The sequence below is a fragment of the Somniosus microcephalus genome, chromosome 28, assembly GCF_052327205.1.
Source record: "Somniosus microcephalus isolate GS21.2 chromosome 28, FLI_Smic_1.0, whole genome shotgun sequence".
Lineage (NCBI taxonomy): Eukaryota > Metazoa > Chordata > Chondrichthyes > Squaliformes > Somniosidae > Somniosus > Somniosus microcephalus.
Window position 1 is genome coordinate 18,159,823 of NC_141014.1, and position 26,389 is coordinate 18,186,211.

Here is a 26,389-nt window from a genome sequence, read left to right on the forward strand (position 1 = left end):
TCCGCTGCAGTTATGCAGGACAATCGGAGAAGCCCTGTGGAAATTAAATTGCTAAATATCTGCAGCACTCAGTAACCCAGTAGCACCAGGTACCAGAGTGACTTGTGCTAAAAGCAATCCATCCGTTTTACATTTGTTGTGTACACTGACCTATTCCTACCAACGCCATCTGTCCAACACAGAAAAGCTTCTCGACATATTTATGAAGCTATAGAAAGGATGCAAAATATACAAACATTAAATAAACACACATTTAAAAACGTCACAGATCCAACCAAACAGCAGCAATTAAACTGAAGGTTAGACTGAATCACCGGTTTTGGTCGCCTTACCTGAGGAAGGACGTTCTTGCTATGGAAGGAGTGCAGCGAAGATTCACCAGGCTGATACCTGGGATGGCAGGAATGACGTATGAGGAGAGATTGTGTCGATTGGGCTTATACTCACTGGAGTTTAGAAGATTGAGAGGGGATCTCATCGAAACCTATAAAATTCTGTCAGGCCTGGACAGACTAGATGCAGGAAGGATGTTTCTGATGGCCGGGGAGTCCCGAACCAGGGGTCATAGTCTAAGGATAAGGGGTAAGCCATTTAGGACTGAAATGAGGAGGAATTTCTTCACCCAGAGAGTGGTGAACCTGTGGAATTCTCTGCCACAGAGGGCGGTGGAGGCCAGTTCATTAAGTATATTCAAGAAGGAGTTAGATATATTTCTTAAGGCTAAAGGGATCAAGGGATATGGGGAGAAAGCAGGGACAGGGTACTGAATTTGGATGATCAGCCATGATCTCATTGAATGGCGGAGCAGGCTCGAGGGGCCGAATGGCCTACTCCTGCTCCTATCTTCTATGTTTCTATTAGGGAAGTGAGCATGGTCAGGAGTTGTGTGGGTGGAGACTGCGTACACTTCTGGTCCCCACATTATAGGAAGGATGTGATTGCACTAGAGAGGGTACAGAGGAGATTTATGAGGCTGTTGCCAGGACTGGGGAATTTTAGCTGTGAGGAAAGATTGGATAGGCTGGGGTTGTTTTCTTTGGAACAGAGGAGGCTGAGGGGAGACTTGATTGAGGTGTATAGAATTATGAGGGGCCTAGATAGAGTGGATAGGAAGGACCTTTTCCCCTAGCAGAGGGGTCAATAACCAGTGGGCATAGATTTAAAGTAATTGGTGGAAGGATTAGAGGGGAGTTGAGGAGAATATTTTTCACCCAGAGGGTGGTGGGGGTCTGGAACTCACTGCCTGAAAGGGTGGTAGAGGCAGAAACCCTCATCACATTTAAAAAGTACTTGGATATGCACTTGAAGTGTCGTAACCTGCAGGGCTACGGACCAAGAGCTGGAAAGCGGGATCAGGCTGGATAGCTCTTTGTCAGCTGGCATGGACACGATGGGCCGAATGGCCTCCTTCTGTGCCGTAAATTTCTATGATGCTATGATGAAGACGGGAGGGAGGTGGAGAGTTCCCGTTTCGAGCTGCAGTAGAGGATGTCTTTCTTGGGCTCACCTGTTCACAGGTGAACTGATGCAGCATGAAGTCAGGACAGTAGAGCCGGTTGCAGAGTGTGTTGCGATAAGCAGCCGCCTGCAGGTTTTCCATTACTCCTGCCAAGAGAATTCACATGATTTTCTTTTAAAAGCACACCATCTAACAAGCTAAGCTCACATCAGCTTTACAGAGAGGGGCCTATCCCTCCCGCCCGCCCCTCCCATTAGAAACCCACAGCTAACTGGGGAATTGGATATATACTTGAAAAGGAAAAAAAGTTGGCAGGGCTGTGGGGAAAGAGCAGGGGAGTGGGACTAACTGGGTCGCTTCAAAGAGCCAGCACAGGCACCATGGGCCGAATGGCCTCCTCCTGTGCTGTATCATTCTATCTAAAGTGTCCCCATTTATTTTCGCTGATGGCGCTGACACGCTGCCAGTACAGTACAGGGTCACAACAACCCCCTCATGTCTTGCTCACCTAGGCTTTCTTCCTCTGTGAACCTAGAGGTGATTTTTGGCAGGATATTAGACTGTGGAGGGCGGCACACGCGCGCACCTTCCAGCTCCTGTCACTAGATGGGAATCAGCAGTGCGGACCCTGGCCCACTTTTCCCTCCGCCCCAGGTCAAGGGTCACTGAGGCCACTGGTAGTATCCCAGCTTGGCCTGGTTGAGACCAGCTGACTCAACAACAACTTGCATTTATATAGCGCCTTTAACGTAGTAAAACATCCCAAGGCGCTTCACAGGAGCGTTATCAAACAAACACCAAGCCACATAAAGAGATTTTACGGGTGACCAAAAGCTTGGTCAAAGAGGCACATTTCATGGAGTGTCTGAAAGGAGGAGAGAGAGGCAAAGAGCAATGTTCCCTCTTATTTCTTTTTGGGTGCGCGGTCCCTTTAAGGGGCTGTGCGGCCCATTCACAGTTTCGTGCATGCGTGAAACTTAACATTGCAAAAGGACATCTGCAGATTCAGGGTGGGAGGGGTGGGGGGAACCTGGAACAAGAGATCCGATCAGCAAGCTCCCAGAAACAGCAATGTGATAATGACCAGACAATCTGTTTTAGTGATGTTGATTGAGGGATAAACATTGGCCCCAGGACACCGGGGAGAACTCCCCCTGCTCTTCTTCAAAATAGTGTCCTGGGATTTTTTACGTTCACCTGAGGGGGCAGACATCTTGGTTTAACATCTCATCCGAAAGACAGCACCTTCGACAGTGCAGCACTCCCTCAGCACTGCACTGGAGTGCCAGCCTAGATTTTTGTGCTCAAGTCTCTGGAGCGGGACTTGAACCCACAACCTTCTGACTCAGAGGCGAGGGTGTTCCCTACCCTGCCCCAATGACAGGCCTCATTCCCAATCTCAAGAGCACCCTGTGCTACACCACTGTAATCTTGTTCTATTTCCCACAGCGGCCAACCTTGAGGCCGGCAGCTAAAGGTGAAAGGAAGCAGTCTCACCCACTTACCCCATTTCCACTACCCGACATCTTTACCAACACAAATGCTGCGACTCCCTCCCCAGTCGCTTTAACTCACTTATCTGTGGCTGATGGTATGCTACTTCTTTCTCTACGTTTAGGCGGTCGCTGGTGCAGGCTACCACTGCCGAGGTATTCCAGCAGGTCGTCACTGAAAGATAAAAGCAGAAATGCAACGTTAGCTAAGGCCATTGCAAGTGTGGCTTATCTGAAGGTCACCACTCAAGAAGGACAAAGCAAAATCAGCTTCGTTTTTGATAGAGGCAAGTTGGCGCCCCAGCCAGACCTCACCATACCCAGATTGGAACTGTGCGTAGCAGAACGCAACCTACCCCCTCACAGCAGTCTAATGAAGCTGCATCCTATCATCGACACCGACGGACCGTCTTCGAGGTGGTTCTTCTTTTGTCGCCAGAGGACTCCAGTGACAAGTAGAGTTCGGACTATGTTCGGACCCCAGACGGGGAGTGTTCTGGACCGATGGACATTATGTGACATTCTGGACATTTTTATATGCAATAGCACCCTCTGGTGGCGGTTATTGTGTTAACAGTTTGTATGCTGGAAAGGTCATCTGATCTTTCTTCCTGTGTGAGGTCATTTGACCTTTGTTCCTTTCTTCCTGTGAGGTCATTTGACCTTCCTACCTTTCTTCCTGTTGACCCCAGGAAGCAGTTTTGCCAGGAAGAACCTAACTTGAGTAATAGAGAATCTGCCATGAGAGGTTCCATTTACAATCCAATGTAATCTGATTTCATATGTTAGGCCAAGCGCAATATCTGTGAGTATCTTTGGTTCTTAGCATAATAGCAATGTTGTCAGAGTAATATTTTGATAATACTATGTTTATAAAAGGTTAATATTTAATAGTTACAGAAGTTAGTTCAAATGTTAGTTAGTTATACAATTAGTCCATTCTACTGTTGTAAATATGTTTATATCTTATGTAATATCGAATGTATAGTACTCAGTTTATGTACAAAACATACTTTGTCCTTGTTTACAGTTTCACAAATTTGTTCAAGTAAAGCTTCAAAACAGCAACCGCTTCAGAAGAATTATTTTTGAATGAGTGTTTAACTTGCTGGATCGCTACATAGGAGCACGTCTAGCGCGGCCAGTACAACACTGTTGTAACTTTCAGATGTTCCAGGTAGCACAGCCATAGTAAGCTTTTAAAATATACATCCACATATTAGTTACTGATTCTGCAATGGACTTCGCAAGGTCAGGCTTGGAGCAGGAGCTGTCACCTTGTTAACCATCTACGAGATGAATAGGCTCATATTATCAACGTACTGGGAGGAGATAAAAGAAAGGTCATAACTGATACCCACCTTTCTCATTAGTGAGTACAATGAAGAAGTAGACAGATGTTCCTGGGTAGACTCGTGGAAGGGAGGTTTCCCAGTGGAAGTTGGAGCTGCTGGGAGGGCAGTTTTTGACTGAGTATTGATGAGTCTGGCGTAAGCAATCAAGACTAAATGCTCTGAAGAATTCTTTGCGAGTGAGTTATAATCAATACTAATCTCATATGCACTGTATGTTGTGTTTTATTTTATCATTGATTTGATTGAATAAAGAGTATTTTCCAGATGTTTTCAGTTGTTTCCTAGTCCTCAAACTTGTATTACAGGTAAAGGATATATGATAATCTATATATATAAAGCGGCTCTTCTGTCTGTCTGTCCGTCCGTTCTCTATACGTTTGAAAGTTATAGAGCGTACCTACGCGCGCGTCGCGTCAAAAGAAAGCTTGCGATTCCGGACCGGTCATAGGCGTATTTACGTTTCGGCCGGACAAAAATCCCGCCTGCGGTATCCAAAAAACGTTCAAAATTCCGCTCATTAAATGGGAAAAGTTCCGCTCATTTGCTCATTAGCATTGAGTGACGTGAAGGTTGACCAATCGTGTGGTCGACAGTTGACCGACGGTCGACCAATTGCTGCCGGGCCATCCTACAGTTGAGTGTTGAGTGACTTGACGATTGACCAATCCTACGCTTCGGTGACCTGACGGTCGACCAATCGGTGCGTGTGTGGGCGGGCCTTATCGTTCTGAACCGAGGTGAGTGGCCGCCATCTTGATTTTTCACGATTTTTTCCCCACACTTTCTGTGTGTTCGGGAACTAAGGTAAATATTTGAATTATGTGTTAGGGAATTAAATAGCAATTTATTTGAGTTTTAAATTGTGTTTAGCAACAGTAGGAAATTAAGTGATCCCCTAACCGCCGCCGTCCCCCCGCCTCCTCCTCACCCTCGCGCAGGGGGGACTCGGGGCTGCTCTCCAGGCCCGCTGCAGGCAGGCCTGAAGCTGAAAAAAAAATTCTCTCTCTCTCTCTTCCCTCTCTCTCTCTCTCCTTCTCCTCTTCCCTCTCTCTCCTCTTCCCTCTCTCTCTCTGCTTCCCCCTCTCTCTCTTCCCGTCAGTGGGGAGGTTTGACGGTGCCGGAGTGCGGGCGGGCTGCGGCAGGCCTGAAGCTGAAATTTTTTTTCTCTCTCTCTCTCTTCCCTCTCTCTCCTTCTCCTCTTCCCTCTCTCTCCTCTTCCCTCTCTCTCTCTCTCTACTTCCCCCTCTCTCTCTTCCCGTCAGTGGGGAGGTTTGACGGTGCCGGAGCCGGAGCGCGGGCGGCCCGAAGTTTCCCGCTCGAGCCGCCTGAAGCTGAAAAAATTTATCTCTCTCTCTCTCTCTTCCCTCTCCTCTTCCCTCTCTCTCCTCTTCCCTCTCTCTCTCTCTCTACTTCCCCCTCTCTCTCTTCCCGTCAGTGGGGAGGTTTGACGGTGCCGGAGCCGGAGCGCGGGCGGGCCGCCCGAAGTTTCTCGCTCGAGCCGCTCGCTAACGGCCGCCGGGCCGCGGGGTTTCCCTGCCTGCTCCCCGCGGGCCGCCTCGCGCCGCTGGCACTGACCGCGCCTGCGCCGCCCGCCCGCGAGAGCCCGCTCTCCCGCTCCCGGCGCCGGCTGCCGCTCAGCTCAAGGGGGGAGTGTGAGGGGGAGGGAGAGTGAGGGAGAAGGGGGGGGGGGGGGGAGTGTGAGGGAGAGGAGGGGGGGGGGAGTGTGAGGGAGAGGAGGGGGGGAGTGTGAGGGAGAGGAGGGGGGGAGTGTGAGGGAGAGGGGGGAGGGAGTTCTCTCTTTCCCCCCCCCAGTCGCTCTCTCTTCCCCCCCCCCAGTCGCTCTCTCTTCCCCCCCCAGTCGCTCTCTCTTCCCCCCCCAGTCGCTCTCTCTTCCCCCCCCAGTCGCTCTCTCTTCCCCCCCCAGTCGCTCTCTCTTCCCCCCCCAAGTCGCTCTCTCTTCCCCCCCAGTCGCTCTCTCTTCCCCCCCAGTCGCTCTCTCTTTCCCCCCCAGTCGCTCTCTCTTTCCCCCCCCGTCGCTCTCTCTTCCCCCCCAGTCGCTCTCTCTTCCCCCCCAGTCGCTCTCTCTTCCCCCCAGTCGCTCTCTCTTCCCCCCCAGTCGCTCTCTCTTCCCCCCCAGTCGCTCTCTCTTCCCCCCCAGTCGCTCTCTCTTCTCCCCCCCCAGTCGCTCTCTCTTCCCCCCCCAGTCGCTCTCTCTTCCCCCCCAGTCGCTCTCTCTCCCCCCCCCAGTCGCTCTCTCTTCCCCCCCCCAGTCGCTCTCTCTTCCCCCCCCCAGTCGCTCTCTCTTCCCCCCCAGTCGCTCTCTCTTACCCCCCAGTCTCTCTCTCTTTCTCTCTCTCTCTCTCTCTTTCTCTCTCTCTCTCTTTCTCTCTCTCTCCCGTCTCTCTCTCTCTCTCCCCCAGACTCTCTCTCTCCCCCTGAGTCGCTCTCTCGCTCCCCCCTCAGGTCTCTCTCTCTCTATCTCCCCAGTCTCTCTCTCTCTCTCCCCCCGTCTCTCTCTCTCTCCCCATCTCTATCTCTCCCCCCTCAGTCGCTCTCTCTCTCCCCGCAGTTTCTCTCTCTCTCCCCCCCAGTCTCTCTCTCTCTCCCCCCCAGTCTCTCTCTCTCTCCCCCCCAGTCTCTCTCTCTCTCTCCCCCCCAGTCTCTCTCTCTCTCTCCCCCCCAGTCTCTCTCTCTCTCCCCCCCAGTCTCTCTCTCTCTCTCTCCCCCCCAGTCTCTCTCTCTCTCCCCCCCAGTCTCTCTCTCTCTCCCCCCCAGTCTCTCTCTCTCCCCCCCAGTCTCTCTCTCTCTCCCCCCCAGTCTCTCTCTCTCTCCCCCCCAGTCTCTCTCTCTCTCCCCCCCAGTCTCTCTCTCTCTCCCCCCCAGTCTCTCTCTCTCTCCCCCCCAGTCTCTCTCTCTCTCCCCCCCGTCTCTCTCTCTCCCCCCCAGTCTCTCTCTCTCTCCCCCCCAGTCTCTCTCTCTCTCCCCCCCAGTCTCTCTCTCTCTCCCCCCCAGTCTCTCTCTCTCTCCCCCCCAGTCTCTCTCTCTCTCCCCCCCAGTCTCTCTCTCTCTCTCCCCCCCCAGTCTCTCTCTCTCTCTCCCCCCAGTCTCTCTCTCTCTCCCCCCCAGTCTCTCTCTCTCTCCCCCCCAGTCTCTCTCTCTCTCCCCCCCAGTCTCTCTCTCTCTCCCCCCCAGTCTCTCTCTCTCTCCCCCCCAGTCTCTCTCTCTCTCCCCCCCAGTCTCTCTCTCTCTCCCCCCCAGTCTCTCTCTCTCTCTCTCTCTCTCTCTCCCCCAGGTCTCGCTCTCCCCCAGGTCTCTCTCTCCCCCAGGTCTCTCTCTCCCCCAGGTCTCTCTCTCCCCCAGGTCTCTCTCTCCCCCAGGTCTCTCTCTCCCCCAGGTCTCTCTCTCCCCCAGGTCTCTCTCTCCCCCAGGTCTCTCTCTCCCCCAGGTCTCTCTCTCCCCCAGGTCTCTCTCTCCCCCAGGTCTCTCTCTCCCTCAGGTCTCTCTCTCCCCCAGGTCTCTCTCTCCCCCCAGTCTCTCTCTCTCTCTCCCCCCAGTCTCTCTCTCTCTCTCCCCAGTCTCTCTCTCTCTCTCCCCGTCTCTCTCTCCCCCCCAGTCTCTCTCTCTCTCCCCCACTCTCTCCCTCTCCCCCCCTCTCTCCCTCTCCCCCAAGTCTCTCTCTCTCTCTCTCCCCTCAGTCTCTCTCTCTCTCCCCCCCACCACCCCCCCCCCGGTCTCTCTCTCTCCCCCCCAGTCTCTCTCTCTCGCTCGCTCTCTCTCTCTCCCTCCCCAGTCTCTCTCCCTTCCCCGTCTCTCTCTCTCTCTCTCCCTGTCTCTCCCCCCCATTCTTTCTCTCTCTCCCCCAGTCTCTCTCTCTCTCTCCCCATTCTTTCTCTCTCTCCCCCAGTCTCTCTCTCCCCCTCAGTCGCCCTCTCTCCCCCCTCAGTCTCTATCTATCTCCCCAGTCTCTCTCTCTCCCCCAGTCTCTCTCTCTCTCTCTCCCCCCAGTCTCTCTACTCTCTCTCTCTCTCTCTCCCCCCTCAGTCGCTCTCTCTCTATCTCCCAGTCTCTCTCTCCCTCTCCCCCAGTCTCTCTCTCCCTCTCTCCCCCCCCCAGTCTCTCTCTTCCCCCCTGGTCTCTCACTCTCTCCCCCAGTCTCTCTCTCCCCAGTCTCTCTCCCCCCAGTCTCTCCACTCTCTCTCTCTCCCCTGTCTCTCTCTCTCTACCCCAGTCTCTCTCTCTCACCCTCAGTCGCTCTCTCTCCGCCCTCAGTCTATCTCCCCAGTCTCTCTCTCTCTCTATCTCCCCGTCTCTCTCTCTCTCTATCTCCCCGTCTCTCTCTCTCTCCCTCTCTCCCCCAGTCTCTCTACTCTTTCTCTCTCCCTGTCTCTCTCTCCCCCCAGTCTCTCTCTCTCCTTCCCTCTCTGTCTCTGTCTGTCTCTCTCTCTCCTTCCCTCTCTCTGTCTCTCTCTCTCCTTCCCTCTCTCTCTCCTTCCCCCTCTCTCTCTCTCTCTCTCCCCAGTCTCTCTCTCTCCTTCCCTCTCTGTCTCTCTCTCTCCTTCCCTCTCTCTCTCCCTGTCTCTCTCCCCCAGTCTCTCTCTCTCCCCCGTCTCTCTCTCTCTATCTCCCCATTCTTTCTCTCTCTCCCCCAGTCTCTCTCTCTCCGCCTCAGTCGCCCTCTCTCCCCCCTCAGTCTCTATCTATCTCCCCAGTCTCTCCCCCAGTCTCTCCCTCCCCGTCTCTCTCTCTCTCCCCCTCAGTCTCTCTCTATCTCCCCATTCTTTCTCTCTCTCCCCAGTCTCTCTCCTCTCTCTCCCCCCAGTCTCTCTACTCTCTCTCTCTCTCTCTCTCCCAGTCTCTCTCTCCCCCTCAATCGCTCTCTCTCCCCCTCAGTCACTCTCTCTCTCCCCCTCAATCGCTCTCTCTCCCCCCTGTCTCTCTCTCCCTCTCCCCCAGTCTCTCCCTCTCTCTCTCTCTCCGTCTCTCTCTCTCTCTCTCCCCAGTCGCTCTCTCTCTCCCCCAGTCTCTCTCTTCCCCCCTGGTCTCTCGCTCTCTCTCCCAGTCTCTCTCTCCCCAGTCTCTCTCCCCCCAGTCAAATTCAAATTCAAATCGCTTTATTGGCATGATAAGGTACATCTTATGTTGCCAAAGCATCAAAATACATTTATGGTTGAACACATAAACGCAGTTCTATTCATACATTGTATAAACAGGTATATCCCTGAGTGTATAAATATACATTCGCATTTTTTATATATACTCTTTGCTTAGTTTACTGGTTGTCCCTCTGTTCATGGCAAGCTGTAACATAGTGTGCCGCCAGTGTTACACAGCTTCTCTCCTCTCCCAGTAGGTATGGGAGTTTTTGGTTGTCATTCAGATTTCTGAATTCAGGGCATATTTGTGAGAATTTTTGGTAGAAATTCTCCCTGATGCCCTGATATTTTTCACAGGCTGTGAGGAAGTGCATCTCTGTCTCCACTACTCCCTGACTGCAGTGAGAGCATATCCTGTCTTCTCTTGGCAGCCTGGTCTGCCTGTGTCTGCCTTTTTCGATCGCTAGGCTATGTTCGCTAAGTCTGTACCTTGTCAAGGTTCTTCTCAGTTTGTTATCCTTTACCATGGTCAGGTAATCAGCTATGTTGTATTGTCTGTTTAGGGCCAAGTAGCAATTGAGTTTGCTTTGGGTTTTTGTTGTTTCTGCCCAATGTGTCAGTCTCTCCACTCTCTCTCTCTCCCCTGTCTCTCTCTCTCTCTCTACCCCAGTCTCTCTCTCTCTCTCCCTCTCTCCCCCCAGTCTCTCTACTCTTTCTCTCTCTGTCTGTCTGTCTCTCTCTCTCCTTCCCCCTCTCTCTGTCTCTCTCTCTCCTTCCCTCTATCTCTCCTTCCCTCTCAAACGGGGCGATACCGAATTTCTAGCCCTCTCTCTCTCTCCCCCCAATCTCTCTCTCTCTCCCCGTCTCTTTATCTCTCTCTCTGTCTCCCAGTCTCTCCCTCTGTGTCTCCCAGTCTCTCTCTCTCTCTCCCCCAGTTTCTCTCAACCCTCAGTCTCTCTCTCTCCCAGTCTCTCTCCTCCAGACTCTCCCTCCTCCAGTCTCTCCCTCCTCCAGTCTCTCTCTCCCCCCAATCTCTCCCTCGCTCCCTGTCTCTCTATCTCTCTCTCCCCAGTCTCTCTCTCCCTTCCCCCATCTCTCTCTCTCTCTCTCTCCCCCCGTCTCTCTACTCTCTCTCTCCCCCCTCAGTCTCTCTCTCTCTCTATCTCCCCGTCTCTCTACTCTTTCTCTCTCCCCCCCTCTCTGTCTCTGTCTGTCTCTCTCTCCTTCCCTCTCTGTCTCTCTCTCCTTCCCTCTCTCTCTCTCTCTCTCTCCTTCCCTCTCTCGCTCTCTCCTTCCCTCTCTGTCTCTCTCCTTCCCTCTCTCTCTCCTTCCCTCTCTCCCTCTCCTTCCCTCTCTCTCTGTCTCTCTCTCCTTCTCTCTCTCTGTCTCTCTCTCCTTCCCTCTCTCTCTCTCCCTGTCTCTCTCCCCCAGTCTCTCTCTCTCTCCCCCTGTCTCTCTCTCTCTATCTCCCCATTCTTTCTCTCTCTCCCCCAGTCTCTCTCTCTCCGCCTCAGTCGCCCTCTCTCCCCCCTCAGTCTCTATCTCCCCAGTCTCTCTCTCCCCGTCTCTCTCTCTCTCCCCCTCAGTCTCTCTCTATCTCCCCATTCTTTCTCTCTCTCCCCAGTCTCTCTCCTCTCTCCCCCCAGTCTCTCTACTCTCTCTCTCTCTCTCTCCGTCTCTCTCTCCCCCTCAATCGCTCTCTCTCCCCCTCAGTCACTCTCTCTCTCTCTCCCAGTCTCTCTCTCCCCCTCAATCGCTCTCTCTCCCCCCTGTCTCTCTCTCCCTCTCCCCCAGTCTCTCCCTCTCTCTCTCTCTCCGTCTCTCTCTCTCTCTCTCTCTCCCCAGTCGCTCTCTCTCTCCCCCAGTCTCTCTCTTCCCCCCTGGTCTCTCGCTCTCTCTCCCAGTCTCTCTCTCCCCAGTCTCTCTCCCCCCAGTCAAATTCAAATTCAAATCGCTTTATTGGCATGATAAGGTACATCTTATGTTGCCAAAGCATCAAAATACATTTATGGTTGAACACATAAACGCAGTTCTATTCATACATTGTATAAACAGGTATATCCCTGAGTGTATAAATATACATTCGCATTTTTTATATATACTCTTTGCTTAGTTTACTGGTTGTCCCTCTGTTCATGGCAAGCTGTAACATAGTGTGCCGCCAGTGTTACACAGCTTCTCTCCTCTCCCAGTAGGTATGGGAGTTTTTGGTTGTCATTCAGATTTCTGAATTCAGGGCATATTTGTGAGAATTTTTGGTAGAAATTCTCCCTGATGCCCTGATATTTTTCACAGGCTGTGAGGAAGTGCATCTCTGTCTCCACTACTCCCTGACTGCAGTGAGAGCATATCCTGTCTTCTCTTGGCAGCCTGGTCTGCCTGTGTCTGCCTTTTTCGATCGCTAGGCTATGTTCGCTAAGTCTGTACCTTGTCAAGGTTCTTCTCAGTTTGTTATCCTTTACCATGGTCAGGTAATCAGCTATGTTGTATTGTCTGTTTAGGGCCAAGTAGCAATTGAGTTTGCTTTGGGTTTTTGTTGTTTCTGCCCAATGTGTCAGTCTCTCCACTCTCTCTCTCTCCCCTGTCTCTCTCTCTCTCTCTACCCCAGTCTCTCTCTCTCTCTCCCTCTCTCCCCCCAGTCTCTCTACTCTTTCTCTCTCTGTCTCTGTCTGTCTCTCTCTCTCCTTCCCCCTCTCTCTGTCTCTCTCTCTCCTTCCCTCTCTCTCTCCTTCCCTCTCAAACGGGGCGATACCGAATTTCTAGCCCTTTCTCTCTCTCCCCCCAATCTCTCTCTCTCTCCCCGTCTCTTTATCTCTCTCTCTGTCTCCCAGTCTCTCCCTCTGTGTCTCCCAGTCTCTCTCTCTCTCTCCCCCAGTTTCTCTCAACCCTCAGTCTCTCTCTCTCTATCTCCCAGTCTCTCTCTCCTCCAGACTCTCCCTCCTCCAGTCTCTCCCTCCTCCAGTCTCTCTCTCCCCCCAATCTCTCCCTCGCTCCCCGTCTCTCTATCTCTCTCTCCCCAGTCTCTCTCTCCCTTCCCCCATCTCTCTCTCTCTCTCTCTCCCCCCGTCTCTCTACTCTCTCTCTCCCCCCTCAGTCTCTCTCTCTCTCTATCTCCCCGTCTCTCTACTCTTTCTCTCTCCCCCCCTCTCTGTCTCTGTCTGTCTCTCTCTCCTTCCCTCTCTGTCTCTCTCTCCTTCCCTCTCTCTCTCTCTCCTTCCCTCTCTCGCTCTCTCCTTCCCTCTCTCTCTCCTTCCCTCTCTCTCCCTCTCCTTCCCTCTCTCTCTCTGTCTCTCTCTCCTTCTCTCTCTCTGTCTCTCTCTCCTTCCCTCTCTCTCTCTCTCCTTCCCTCTCTCAATTCAATTCAATTCAATTCAATTCAAATGCTTTATTGGCATGAAAGTTTACAGGGAACCATATTGCCAAAGCTTACATAACAAAAAGTACAGTTTTCCAACATTCTGTAGGTGTGAAACAATTTTGACCTTCGTTGGGTACATACAATATTAATTTAAACAATATTAATTTAAACAGTCTTTGTACATCAGTGGGTACATTCAGTATTAATTTTAAACAGTCCTCAGGTTGTGACATGTTGTTACATATTTGGCACCAAGGTATGGTCTGTCTCCTTCTCCCAGGACTAATCTTAATTTTGACAGGTCATCCAGTTCCTTGAAATCTGGGGTTGTTTGGCTGAGCTTGTCAAATAATATGTTTCTTGATGTGTTGAATTTTTTGCATTTTAGGAGGAAATGCATCTCTGTCTCAACCTCGCCGGCCAGACATTGATCACATATTCTATTCTCTCTAGGCTGCCAGGATTTCTTGTATCTTCCTTTTTCAATTGCCAGTTGGTGGTCGCTTAGTCTGTATCTGGTGAGGGTCTGTCTCTGTTTTGTGTCTCTGATGGTCGAGAGATAGTCTGCCAGTTTATATTCTCTTTTGAGGGCCCGGTAACATTCTAATCTGCTTTGGCTTTCGGTTATTTTGTTCCAATGTTCCAGGTAGGTTTCTTTGCATTGTTTAATGATTTGGTTCACTCGGATTGGTGTTTGGACGGCAGTGTTGGTCTGGGACTGGTCAGGGTCCGGCTGAGTAGGAGTACTTAGTTTCAGTAGCAGCTGACTCAGGGGACTCTTTTCTGGGTTTAGCTCTTGGGTCTGGAAGGCTTTAAAATGAAGGGTGTCTGGGGAGCTAGATTTGAGGTGATTTAGGAAGTTTAGTGCTCGTTTTTGGATGTTTATTATCAGTGGGTATCTGCCTAGTTCGGCTCTGCATGCATTTGTTGGTGTTTTCCTTTGGGTGCGAAGGATGCTTCGGCAAAATTCGGCAAAACTCTCTCTCTCTCCTTCCATCTCTCTCTCTCTGTCTCTCTCTCCTTCCCTCTCTCTCTCTCTTTCCCTCTCTCTCTCTTTGTCTCTCTCTCCTTCCCTCTCTCTCTCTCTCTCTCTCTCCTTCCCTCTCTCTCCTTCTCTCTCTCTCTCTCTCTCTTTCCCTCTCTCTCTCTCTGTCTCTCTCTCCTTCCCTCTCTCTCTCTCTCTCTCTCTCTCCTTCCCTCTCTCTCCTCTCTCTCTCTCTCTCTCTCCTTCCCTCTCTCTCTCTCTCCTTCCCTCTCTCTCGTCTCCCCCCTGTCTATCTTGCATCACGGGGGGCGTTTCATTCCATGTGTGGGCGTGCCTAATCCTGCAGCCTCCCGAAACGTCGCCGCCATTTTTTAAATACCAACAGCGACAGCACCAGCACAACATACCCCCACAGTGCGGCTCCGGCAAAGTATCCCGCTCCCGGCCTGCCGGAGCGGGAGGTGAGTTGGGGTCACTCGGGCCGGGCCTCACAACCGCTCGGCCCAAGACACAGAGCGGGAGAGCGGCAGCGGCTGGCCGTAAACCGCGCGGCCCTGTAAACTGCCGTTTTACAAAAAAGCCTTGGCAACGCCAGGCTTCCCCCCCTGCCTTCCCTCTCCCCCTTCCCCCTCCCGCCCCCTTCCCCTTCCTCCCCCTTCCCCCCAGTCGCTCTCTCTCTTCCCCCCAGTCTCTCGCTCTCTTCCCCCCAGTCTCTCGCTCTCTCTCTTCCCCCCAGTCTCTCGCTCTCTCTCTTCCCCCCAGTCTCTCGCTCTCTCTCTTCCCCCCAGTCTCTCGCTCTCTCTTCCCCCCAGTCTCTCGCTCTCTCTCTTCCCCCCAGTCTCTCGCTCTCTCTCTTCCCCCCAGTCTCTCGCTCTCTCTCTTCCCCCCCAGTCTCTCGCTCTCTCTCTTCCCCCCCAGTCTCTCGCTCTCTCTCTTCCCCCCAGTCTCTCGCTCTCTCTCTTCCCCCCAGTCTCTCGCTCTCTCTTCCCCAGTCTCTCGCTCTCTCTCTTCCCCCCAGTCTCTCGCTCTCTCTTCCCCCCAGTCTCTCGCTCTCTCTCTTCCCCCCAGTCTCTCGCTCTCTCTCTTCCCCCCAGTCTCTCGCTCTCTCTCTTCCCCCAGTCTCTCGCTCTCTCTTCCCCCCAGTCTCTCGCTCTCTCTCTTCCCCCCAGTCTCTCGCTCTCTCTCTTCCCCCCAGTCTCTCGCTCTCTCTCTTCCCCCAGTTTCTCGCTCTCTCTCTTCCCCCAGTTTCTCGCTCTCTCTCTTCCCCCCAGTCTCTCGCTCTCTCTCTTCCCCCCAGTCTCTCGCTCTCTCTCTTCCCCCCAGTCTCTCGCTCTCTCTCTTCCCCCCAGTCTCTCGCTCTCTCTCTTCCCCCCAGTCTCTCGCTCTCTCTTCCAACAACAACATGCCCTCAAAAAAGCCTCGGCACCGCCGGGCACCCCCAGCTAGTATTCTATATAAACCCAACATCTGTCCCTTACAACGACCCCTTTAAAGGGCTGGGGTGGATGATGCTAATTTTCTACTGCTGCCAATAAATAATCACGAGACATTCGACTCAGGACTAGTCAAGAAATGGCAAACCTCAAGGAAGGTTTAGTGTGTGAGCACTGCTAGGGAAAGCAAGTGCTACAACCTGCGGGATAGCAGGGTGCCCCCTTCACCGCTGGGACTGTGTGACCAGCCTTATTTAAGGCATCAGTACCAATCCACTACAGCAAAGTAAATCACACAAACCACTTTGGTGTGCGAACAATGTTACGTGGAATGTATGGCACAGAAACAGGCCATTCGGCCCATCTGGACCGTGCTGGTGTTTATGCTCAGTTGTGAAGAGGCTTCAAGGGGATCTCGACAGGCTCAGTGAGTGGGCGAGAACATGGCAGATGGAATATAATGTGGATAAATGTGAAGTTATCCACTTTGGTAGAAAAAACAGAAAGGCAGAGTATTTCCTAAATAGTGAAAGATTGGGGAATGCAAATGCTCAAAGGGACCTGGGTGTCCTTGTATATGAGTCACTGAAAGTGAATGTGCAGGTGCAGCAAGCCATTAGGAAGGCAAATGGTATGCTGGCCTTCATTACAAGAGGATCTGAGTACAGGGGTAAAGAAGTCTTACTCCAATTATATAGGGCCTTGGTGAGACCACACCTGGAGTACTGTGGACAGCTTTGGTCTCCTTAACTAAGGAAGGGTATAGTTGCCATAGAGGGAGTGCAACGAAGGTTCACCAGATTGATTCCTGGGATGGCGGGACTGTCGTATGAGAAGAGATTGAGTAAACTAGGCCTGTATTCTCTTGAATTCAGAAGAATGAGAGGGGATCTCATTGAAGCATACAAAATGATTACAGGGCTTGATAGGGTGGATGCTGGGAGAATGTTTCCCTTGGCTGGGGAGTCTAGAACCAGGGGCCACGGCCTCAGGATAAAGGGTAGGCCATTTTGGACTGAGATGAGAAGAAATTTCTTCACACAGAGGGTGGTGAATCTTTGGAATTCTCTACCCCAGAGGGCTGTGGAGGCTCAGTCATTGGGTATATTCAAAACAGAAGTCGATAGATTTCTGACTAGTAAGGGCATCAAGGGATATGGCGATAGGGCCGGTGAATGGAGTTGAGTCAGAAGATCAGCCATGATCTCATTGAATGGGCCGAATGGCCTACTCCTGCTCCTATTTCTTATGTTCTTATGCTCCACACGAGCCTACTTGTGAGATAATTCATTAGCTTAATTGGCTCCCAGCACCGGCACTTCACGCTGCCGTTATACAGCACGTGGTGCTATCTCCTGGCACACCTGCGCTTCGGAAAGGCAACATCCAATAACAGCACTGGGTGCTTATTACAGTTCAAGTGGGCGCAGCGAGAAATTTCTCGCACCCACCATGTAGTGCAAAGCAGGTACTCGCCATGTCGGAAGCCACCCTGAGGCAATGTGTGATGCCCAGGTTGCCAGCATCTCCATATCTACTGCCGGCTTTCGCAAAGATGCCCACCCTGGACACGGGACTGTAATCCTCCAGCGCCGCCATCACCAGCCTACTGCGAAGCTTATTCATCTGGGAAGGAGGAAAAAGCACTCAGCACCATTAGACCAAGGCGGTAGTTTGACCTTGTTTCTTTCTAGCTCAGCTCCGCTCAGCTCCTCTCTGACTCCGTGGGACTGGTACGACACAACAAAACCAGGCCGGACTCTGAGCATCTGCTTTGCAATTATGGCCACACGCTGTAACTTAGCGAATCGGAAGGAATGTGAACCGAGGGACAAAATTACATGTTAGAAAAAGCTGTGGGCGTCACATGACGCACAAAGAAATAACATTTTCTGGGGGCCATGTTACGACAATGGCTTGCATTTATACAGCGCCTTTAATGTAGTAAAACGTCCCAAGGTGCTTCACAGGAGCGATTGACAAGCAAAATCTGACACCGAGCCACATAAGGAGATATTAGGGCAGGTGACCAATAGCTTGGTCAAAGAAGTAGGTTTTAAGGAGTGTCTTACAGGAGGAGAGAGAGGTGGAGAGGTTTAGGGAGGGAATTCCAGAGCTTAGGGCCTCAGCAGCTGAAGGCACGGCTGTTGTGTATGTAATAGGTATGTTACTTTAAACCTATGGCCAGGGCAGCACTACTTTGTAGAGCGTAGTGATACCGTAATACCACTCCTGGCCATAGGGGTATAAATAGTACTGTGGGCACTGATCTCCCCTCAGTTTCCCGCCTGTTGGTATTAAGTAAAGACCTACGTTGAATATTCCAAGCTGTCTCGTCATTATTGCATTAAGTATAGACACATACTTTATACTGGCGACGAGTAAGGTTCGAACTCACCAGTACACGGTGCAACAAAGGAACGGCAGCAGTACGGAGAGCGAAGGAGAGAGGCTTCTTACCAGCCAGCCTGCAGAGTCCAGCGTCGACCGAAGGAGGCCGCCCAGCACTCCGGGTTCGGGAGGAGCGGCAGCAATGGAGCGAGAGAGAGAGGGTTCCAGCGGAGGCTGCGGCAGCTGAGAGGAGGCTGAACGGGCGCTCCAGCCACGGGGCAAAAGTCCACCCAGGGCCAGGTAAACTGAAATCCTTCCCGGGGAACGGGAGCTGCAAGGGCCAGAACGGGCAGGCGATCTGGGGAACAAACGGAGCCACAAGGACTAGCGGGCCACGAGAGGGAAAGGTCGTTGTTAATAGTGGCGGTGGCAATAACGGGAGCTGCAAGGGCCAAAAATAATGACGCTGGAGAGAGGTCGTTGACAGCAGAGGGAGAAAAGGTGGGAAAAACGGCATCTAGTGGAGAAAGCGGGAAAAGTTTTTTTTTCTCTTCAAACGTTTAAAATGGCTAAAGAAGGTTGTTTGTCAGCATTTGTTGAGGACACAGAAGAGTGGGATGCCTATATCGAAAGGCATGAACTTTATTGCATAGTAAACAAGGTGGAAGATGACCAAAAGGTAGCAACCTTATTAAATTTTATGGGGGCAAAAACATACGGTCTGCTGAGGAATCTTCTTACTCCAGAAAAGCCAGCAGACAAAACGTACGCCCAAATTGTTGATACGTTAAGGGAACATTTAAACCCTAAGCCACCATTTATAGCGGAAAGGTACCGCTTCTACAGACGCGACCAAAGGAATGATGAGTCGCAGGCAGCCTATTTAGCTGAGCTCAGAAGGTTGTCCAAACATTGCCAGTTTGGAGCCATATTGGCGGACGCGATCAGAGACAGATTTGTCTGTGGCATGTTAAATGAGAATACACGTAAACGGTTGCTAGCCAAGAAACAGCTCAGCCTAGATCAGGCGATTGAAATAGCATTGGCCCACGAAGCAGCAGCACAGGGTGCTGCTCAAATACGACAAAACACAACCGGCTATGACACCCATGAGGTGACATTTCACAAAGGTAAATGCTACCGTTGTGGCAAAACCACCCACGACCAAAGTAATTGTTGGTTTCGTGATAAAATATGCCGGCAGTGTGGGAAAAAGGGGCATATAGCGAAAGTTTGTCGGTTTGGTACGAAACCCAATCATGGGGGCAATCCGAGCAGTACCAAGGCAAGGACAAAAATACATAAGATGTCTGACAGTAGCTCAGACGAGTCACAGGAAGGCACAAAAGCAGAGCCTAAAGGTCTGGGATGTCTCAAGTTATATGGTGTAGACAAAACGGAGGACCACAGCACAATGTGGGTTAAAATGAAGGTAGCAGGCGTCGAAGTTAATATGGAGCTGGACACGGGTTCAGCCCTATCAGTAATTAATGAACAAGATTATAACAGGCTGTTCAAACGCATTCCCTTAAAGGATACGGAAATTAAATTAAAAACATATACGGGACAAAAAGTTTACCCGAAGGGAAAAATGCAAGTAACAGTTAAATACAACGGCAGAAAAGTGCCAGGACTTTATTTATACGTCCTACCAAACGGTGGACCACCACCTTTGGGTAGGGAATGGATAAGAAAAATCCATTTCGACTGGAAGTCGATACACGAGTTAAAAGTAGAGACCACCACAGATGATACAACCATTACAAGCAGGCTGTCGAAACTATTGGCAAAAACGCCAGAGGTGTTCCAACAAGGGCTGGGGACCTTAAAGGACATTAGAGCAAAAATAACTATTGCTCAAGATGCAAACCCCAAGTTTTGTAAGGCCAGACCGGTGCCTTATGCCATTCGGCCAGCGGTGGAAGCAGAACTGGATGCCTTAGAGAGTGCAGGTGTCCTTACAAAGATTGAGTGGAGCGAGTGGGCCACGCCCATCGTCCCAGTTATAAAGAAATCTGCAAATAACACACCGGGGGAACCAAAGAAGGTTCGCATTTGCGGGGATTTTAAGGTAACTATTAACCCAGTCCTGCACACGGTACAGTATCCGCTGCCGCGGATAGAGGACATATTCGCATCGTTAGCTGGGGGTAGACGCTTTACGAAGATTGACCTTTGTCAAGCTTATTTACAGATGGAGGTGGAGCAGGACTCGAAAAAGCTCCTAACGATTAACACACACAAGGGATTGTACCAGTACAATCGCCTGGTATTTGGTGTGGCGTCCGCCCCGGCAATATGGCAGAGGACCATGGAACAGGTCCTACAGGGCATTCCAGGAACGCAATGCTACCTGGATGACATCCTGGTGACAGGACAAACGGATAACGACCACCTCGCTAACCTGGAGCGAGTACTTCTGCGGTTACAACAATACGGACTCAGGGCGAACAAGCAGAAATGTGAGTTTTTCCAGGAACGTATCTCATACTGTGGTCACATTATAGATAAGGAAGGCCTGCATAAGTCCCCGGAAAAGATCGAGGCAGTAGTGAAGGCCCCGCCCCCTGAGAATGTATCTCAGTTACGATCATTCTTAGGCCTTATAAACTATTACCATAAGTTCCTCCCGAACTTATCGTCCATTTTACATCCACTAAATTCCTTGCTGCAAAAGGGAGTCTCCTGGAATTGGGACGAAGCGTGTGAGGCTGCTTTTAAAAAGGGTAAACAACTCATTACATCAAAGGAAGTGCTCGCACACTTTGACCCAAAAATGCCAATGAGGTTGGCATGTGACGCCTCCCCGTACGGTATAGGGGCAGTGTTGTCACACAAATTTCCCAACGGGACGGAGAGGCCAATAGCATTTACCTCAAGGTCGTTAACTACAGCCGAAAGAAACTATGCGCAAATCGACAGGGAGGCCCTCAGTCTGGTGTGGGGTGTAAAAAAATTCCACCACTACCTGCATGGGCAACGTTTCACACTACTGACGGATCATCAACCGTTGGTGTCGATATTTAATCCAACAAAAGGGGTGCCCCTGATGACGGCCCAAAGGCTACAGAGATGGTCACTGTTCTTAGGAGCACACCAGTACCTTATCGAATATAAGGGTACCAAACAGCATGGCAATGCGGATGGCCTGTCGCAGCTACCCTTGCCTGCCGAGATCGAAGAGATAGTACAGGACCCCGTGGAAATATATCATACGGCTGTTATGGAACACTTGCCCATCACCAGCCAATGTTTCGAGCGGGAAACACGGAACGACCCGACATTGGCAAGGGTTTACGAATTAACCGTGAAAGGCTGGCTGGCGCAGGGTGACGCATCATTGCCGGCGTTTTCGGCAAGGAAGGACCAGTTGTCCGTCTGCCGGGGCACATTGATGTGCGGAGCCAGGGTGGTGGTTGTTGTGTATGTAACCTGTTCCACCTTAAGAGAGCTTAAGCCTGTTCCACCTTAAGAGATGTACTACTTTCTCAGGCTGCTGTAGACGTAATACCAGGGGTGAACACACCGGTATATAAGCACTGTGCAGTAATCTTGTATTCAGTATAGTCCCTACCTCCAACCAGTAAAGACCTGTTTTTATTGTTACTCATTAGTCTGTGTCTTAATTAACTAAATAATTCACAGACTTAACACTGGCGACGAGTCAGGTTCTTACCCTGCGGCAGTTATTCCACGGCGGTTGAAGAGAGGTTTCAGACCACACCAACCCACTGGAAGCGACAGGCATTAGGACCCTGAAGCCTCCATCAGCTTGTGAACCGGAGTAGAAGACAGGGCTGGGGAAGACAAAGGTACAGGGCGATAGCGATCGGCAGATAAGGGCCGGGCCGCTTTGAAGTGAGGGGCGCAGCCGGGCCATCGATCGCAACCACCGATAAGGGCCGCACTCGGGCTGAAAGGGCAGCGGCTGCAGAAATTGAAGGCGCGAGAGCCGCGGTGCACAGCGCGGGCCATCGATCGCGATCGGGAGATAAGGGCTTTGGAGTGCGAGGCGCAGCCGGGCCATCGATCGCAAGCACTGATAAGGGCCGGGCCGCTTTCAAGTGCGAGGCGCAGCCGGGCCATCGATCGCATCCGCTGATAAGGGCCGCACTCGGGCGATCGCGGCGAAGATAAGGGCCGCACTCGGGGGCTGAAGGGAGACGGCGTCGGGGGACGGGTGAAGACTGCCAAGCGCGGGAAAACCGCCATTTTGTGGGCGGAGGACGACGGCAAGAGCGGGAAGCCGCCATCTTTGATAACAAGTAAAGAAAATAAAATCTGAGAAATTGCAAATCTACAATGCCTAAACACGGGAATATTAGCACCTTTGATAGTGACCTCGAAGATTGGGCCATATATGTTGAAAGAGTAAAAAATTATTGTAAGGCCAATAAAATTCGTGACCAAGATAAAGCTCTAACATTATTAAATTTAATGGGTGCGAAGACATATGGGCAATTGAAACACCTGTTATCACCAGATGAACCGACGGATAAGACGTTCGATGAGATTGTTACTGTCCTGAAAGATCATCTAAACCCCACGCCGCTGATGCTAGCGGAATGATTTAAATTTTATGACAGAAGGCAGCTACAGCATGAAAGCAATGCTGAATATTTGCTGGAATTGCGTAAATTAGCGAAATATTGCCAGTTTGGAACGGGACTGACAGATGCACTACGAGACAAATTTGTGTGTGGTTTATTTAAACAGGATACACAAAAGCGACTGCTCGAGGAGAATGAGCTGACGCTTGAGAAGGCGGTCACTATGGCAGCAGCACACGAAGCCGCAGCGAGAGGCACGCAGTAATGCAGCTACGGTCACTGGAGCTCAGTGCACACAAATTGGGTGTGAGTTCTGGCAAATGTTATCGTTGTGGAAAGACAACGCATGATCAGAACCAGTGTTGGTTTAAAAACCAAGAATGTAGAACTTGTGGTAGGCTTGGACATATAGCTAGAGTATGCAGGTCAGGGAAGAAGACCAGCAACAAGTCATCGCAAGGAAAATACGCAAAGGTACACAAGGTGACCGAACAGGAGTCCGATTCAGACGCTAGCAGTAATGAACTGGCTAGCTTAAGCTGTAATGAACTGGCTAGCTTAAGAGTACTCAACGCTGGTAAGGGTGCAGACCTCCAGACAATTTGGGTCACTCTTCAGATAGAAGGAGTCCAAGTAAAACTGGAATTGGACACTGGATCGGCATTGACGGTCATAAATAAGAAAGATTACGGAAAGTTATTCCAACATATTCCCCTACAGGATACGGGGATTATATTGAAAACATACACGGGGCAAAGAGTGTACCCCATCGGGAAAATAGAGGTTGCAGTGGTCCACAAGGGCGAAGACAGTCAAATAATGGACTTATATGTGATATCTGAAGGAGGTCCTCCACTACTAGGACGGGAGTGGATTAGGAAAATGAATATGGACTGGCATTTCCTACAAACAATAACGAGTGAGAACTCGGTGAAGATAGTCGGCCCAGACTCTGGAACGGATGATGGTAAGCCCAACTCAGGTGCAAAAGACAAAGTTTCAGCACAGAATTCCACTGAGCAACAACAACATAGTTTAACTGTGGATTCTGAGTCTGGCAAGTCTACTGATGTGCCCATTTCTGAGGGACACCGGGCTCGAACTCAACTCCATTTCAAACTACAACAGCAATTAGAACAAATGCTTCGCCGTTTTGAGCAAGAGTTGAATGCAACGAAAGAGTTCTTTGATATAGAGTTGGAGAATCTGGAAAGACAACAGAAGCAGCTGATGGAGAAAATGGAGTAGGAGCACACAAAACGTCTGATGTCAGAGGAGTTAACAGTCAGCCAACTCCTGCATATGCTGAAGGACAGGACTCTGAAATGGGAAAAACTTGAACACGAACTTCAATATTCAAACGAAAGGGGTTCGGAGCTCTCAAAGGTTATTGGAAGAGCTGAGGTGGCAACACAGACTGAGATGACTGCAACAGAGCAGCCCTTGGATGCCAAAAGTACGTTGACTCACGTCAACGTAGAACAACAGACCGCTGAAACAGCTGCTCCGGTAGAGGGATTGAATAGTCCGATCAATCAATCTCCAAAAGAAGTTGAAGTAGTAAAATCTCAAATGAGGTCATTAGTAAACGACTTGCTGAAAGCCCAGAAAAAGCTGGATGAAGAGGTACGCATGAAGAAGTCTCTTCAGGAAAGATGTCTGGACTTGGAACAAAAGCTGGCTAACGCCCAGCTGGGTATGGAGGAAATAGAAGACCCTCTCGCTGGCCTAGATCAGGACGACACCGAATATTACCATGACCTATTGAGTGACACTGAATATTATAGTGACCTGGTCTGCCCAGCTTGTGATGAAAACTCCCAAAGTGCAGAAACCATGATGAATCACAAAAAGTCTAAGAAACACCGGGAGATGGTGGCGCTACTACTGAAAAAGGAGGAAGAGAAGGAGAAACTTTGCATGCAGCTGGCAGCTGACAGTGGAGCCCAGAGAGGATCCAAGAAGCAGAAAAGGAAAAGTCGAAACAGAAGATGACCCATCTGAACCATTATCACCTCTACCAGATCACACACGTGGTCCCTCCGAACGGAGCCAAATCAGTTCGGAAGTTCAAGCTGTTAAATCCATGAAAGGACTATTGAATGAGTAACGTGAACTACTACACCACAGAGATTGAATCTGTGAACTGTTTTCCGCAGAGACTGAATCTGTGATCTGTTTTGACATGAAGTTATATATGTATATATGTTATTATGTTACGTTAAACATGAAGTTATATATGTATATCTGTTATTACGTTAGGTTAAATGGGGGGATGACTATAAAGCTAAGAAGGGAGGAGTGTTGTGTATGTAACCTGTTCCACCTTAAGAGAGCTTAAGCCTGTTCCACCTTAAGAGATGTACTACTTTCTCAGGCTGCTGTAGACGTAATACCGGGGGTGAACACACCGGTATATAAGCACTGTGCAGTAATCTTGTATTCAGTATAGTCCCTACCTCCAACCAGTAAAGACCTGTTTTTATTGTTACTCATTAGTCTGTGTCTTAATTAACTAAATAATTCACAGGCTTAACAGTGGTCCCTCAAAAATTACAACATAAAGTGTTGCAGGACTTACACGAAGGTCATCTGGGGGGTGTCAAAATGAAAAGCCTCGCCAGAGCCTACGTCTGGTGGCCCGGCATTGACAGGGACATTGAGGAAGTAGCAAAAGCGTGCCAAGGGTGCCAGATGGTACAGAACGTACCACCACAAGCCCCACTACATCCATGGGAGTGGCCCTCAACGCCGTGGCAAAGGATCCACGTGGACTTCGCTGGCCCCTTCCTGGATGCGATGTTCCTTATTGTAGTGGACACCCATTCAAAATGGCCGGAGGTCATAAAGATGTCATCAACGACAGCCGAAAAGACGGTCGCAGTCTTAAGGACCATTTTTGCCCGAAACGGGGTGCCCGAGCAAGTCTGTTCGGACAATGGGCCACAATTTGTGGCAGAAGAATTTCAAGCATTCCTAAAAAGGAATGGAGTGCGACATTATACGTCCGCACCATATCATCCGGCTACAAATGGGTTGGCAGAGCGATTTGTACAGACTTTTAAAAAGGCCATCAAGGCGATGGGGGAGGAAAGGTTGCCACTACAACACAAGGTGGACAACTTCCTGTTCGCATACCGTAATGCTGCACATACGGTGACCAACCAGGTCCCCGCCGTCATGTTCTTTAATAGAAGGTTAAGGTCTCGCCTTGAATTGCTCAGACCAAACATTCGGAGAGATGTGGAAAACCGAGTATTTCGTAGGGCTCCTGACAGACAGACACGGAGCTTCGAGGTGGGGCAGCAAGTGTTGGCCCGTGATTATAGGAATGAAAAGTGGCGGTCTGGTACGATAAAGGCCCGCCAGGGACCCTTGATGTACACAGTTGAGACAGGGGAAGGCATAATCAGACGACATGCTGATCAACTTGTGGAGTCCAGAAACCCAACTGATTCACTACCTCAAACGTCTCAGCACATTGTTACAGCGGAATCACGGCCCAGCTCGTCGTTACAGAGGTCTCAGGATTGCGAGGAGTTCAGCACTCCAGTGATCTCCACGGCACAGGATGTGCCATCAGACACCGACGAGTCCAGCGATGAAGGGGTGACGGAAGTACCGCCGCCTACACCGAGACCGACTAGAGAAAGACGTTATCCTAGTCGAGACAGGAGGCCTCCTCAGAGACTGAATCTATAACATGTTTCTGTTTATATATATATATATATATATATATATAAGTAGACAACTCTTGATGTAAATATGTTATGTATATTGTGTTACCAAATGTTATTAGCCCTAGTTATGGGGCATCTATTGACTTAATTGCATGGGTACGTTTTAATTAAAAGGGGAGGAATGTTGTGTATGTAATAGGTATGTTACCTTAAACCTATGGCCAGGGCAGCACTACTTTGTAGGGCGTAGTGATACCGTAGTACCACTCCTGGCCATAGGGGTATAAATAGTACTGTGGGTACTGATCTCCCCTCAGTTTCCCGCCTGTTGGTATTAAGTAAAGACCTACGTTGAATCTTCCAAGCTGTCTCGTCATTATTGCATTAAGTATAGACACATACTTTATAACGGCCACCAATGGTGGAGCGATGAAAATCAGGGATGCTCAAGAGGCCAGAATTGGAGCAGGGCAGAGATCTTGGAGGAATGTCGGGCTGGAAGAGATTACAGAGATAGGGAGAGGGCGAGCGGATTGGAGGGATTGGAAAACAAGGAAGAGAATTTTAAAATTGAGGCGTTGCTCAACCGGGAGTCAATGTAGGTCAGCGAGCACAGGGAATGTATGTCAGGAAGCAGTGACACGCTTGAGGA

The 26,389-nt window shown here is 50.6% G+C and overlaps 1 pseudogene; it reads right to left on the reverse strand.

Moving 5' to 3' along the window:
• Nucleotides 1-26,389, reverse strand: part of LOC147099021 (cytochrome b-c1 complex subunit 2, mitochondrial-like) — a 44,133-nt pseudogene that overhangs the window by 17,473 nt on the left and 271 nt on the right.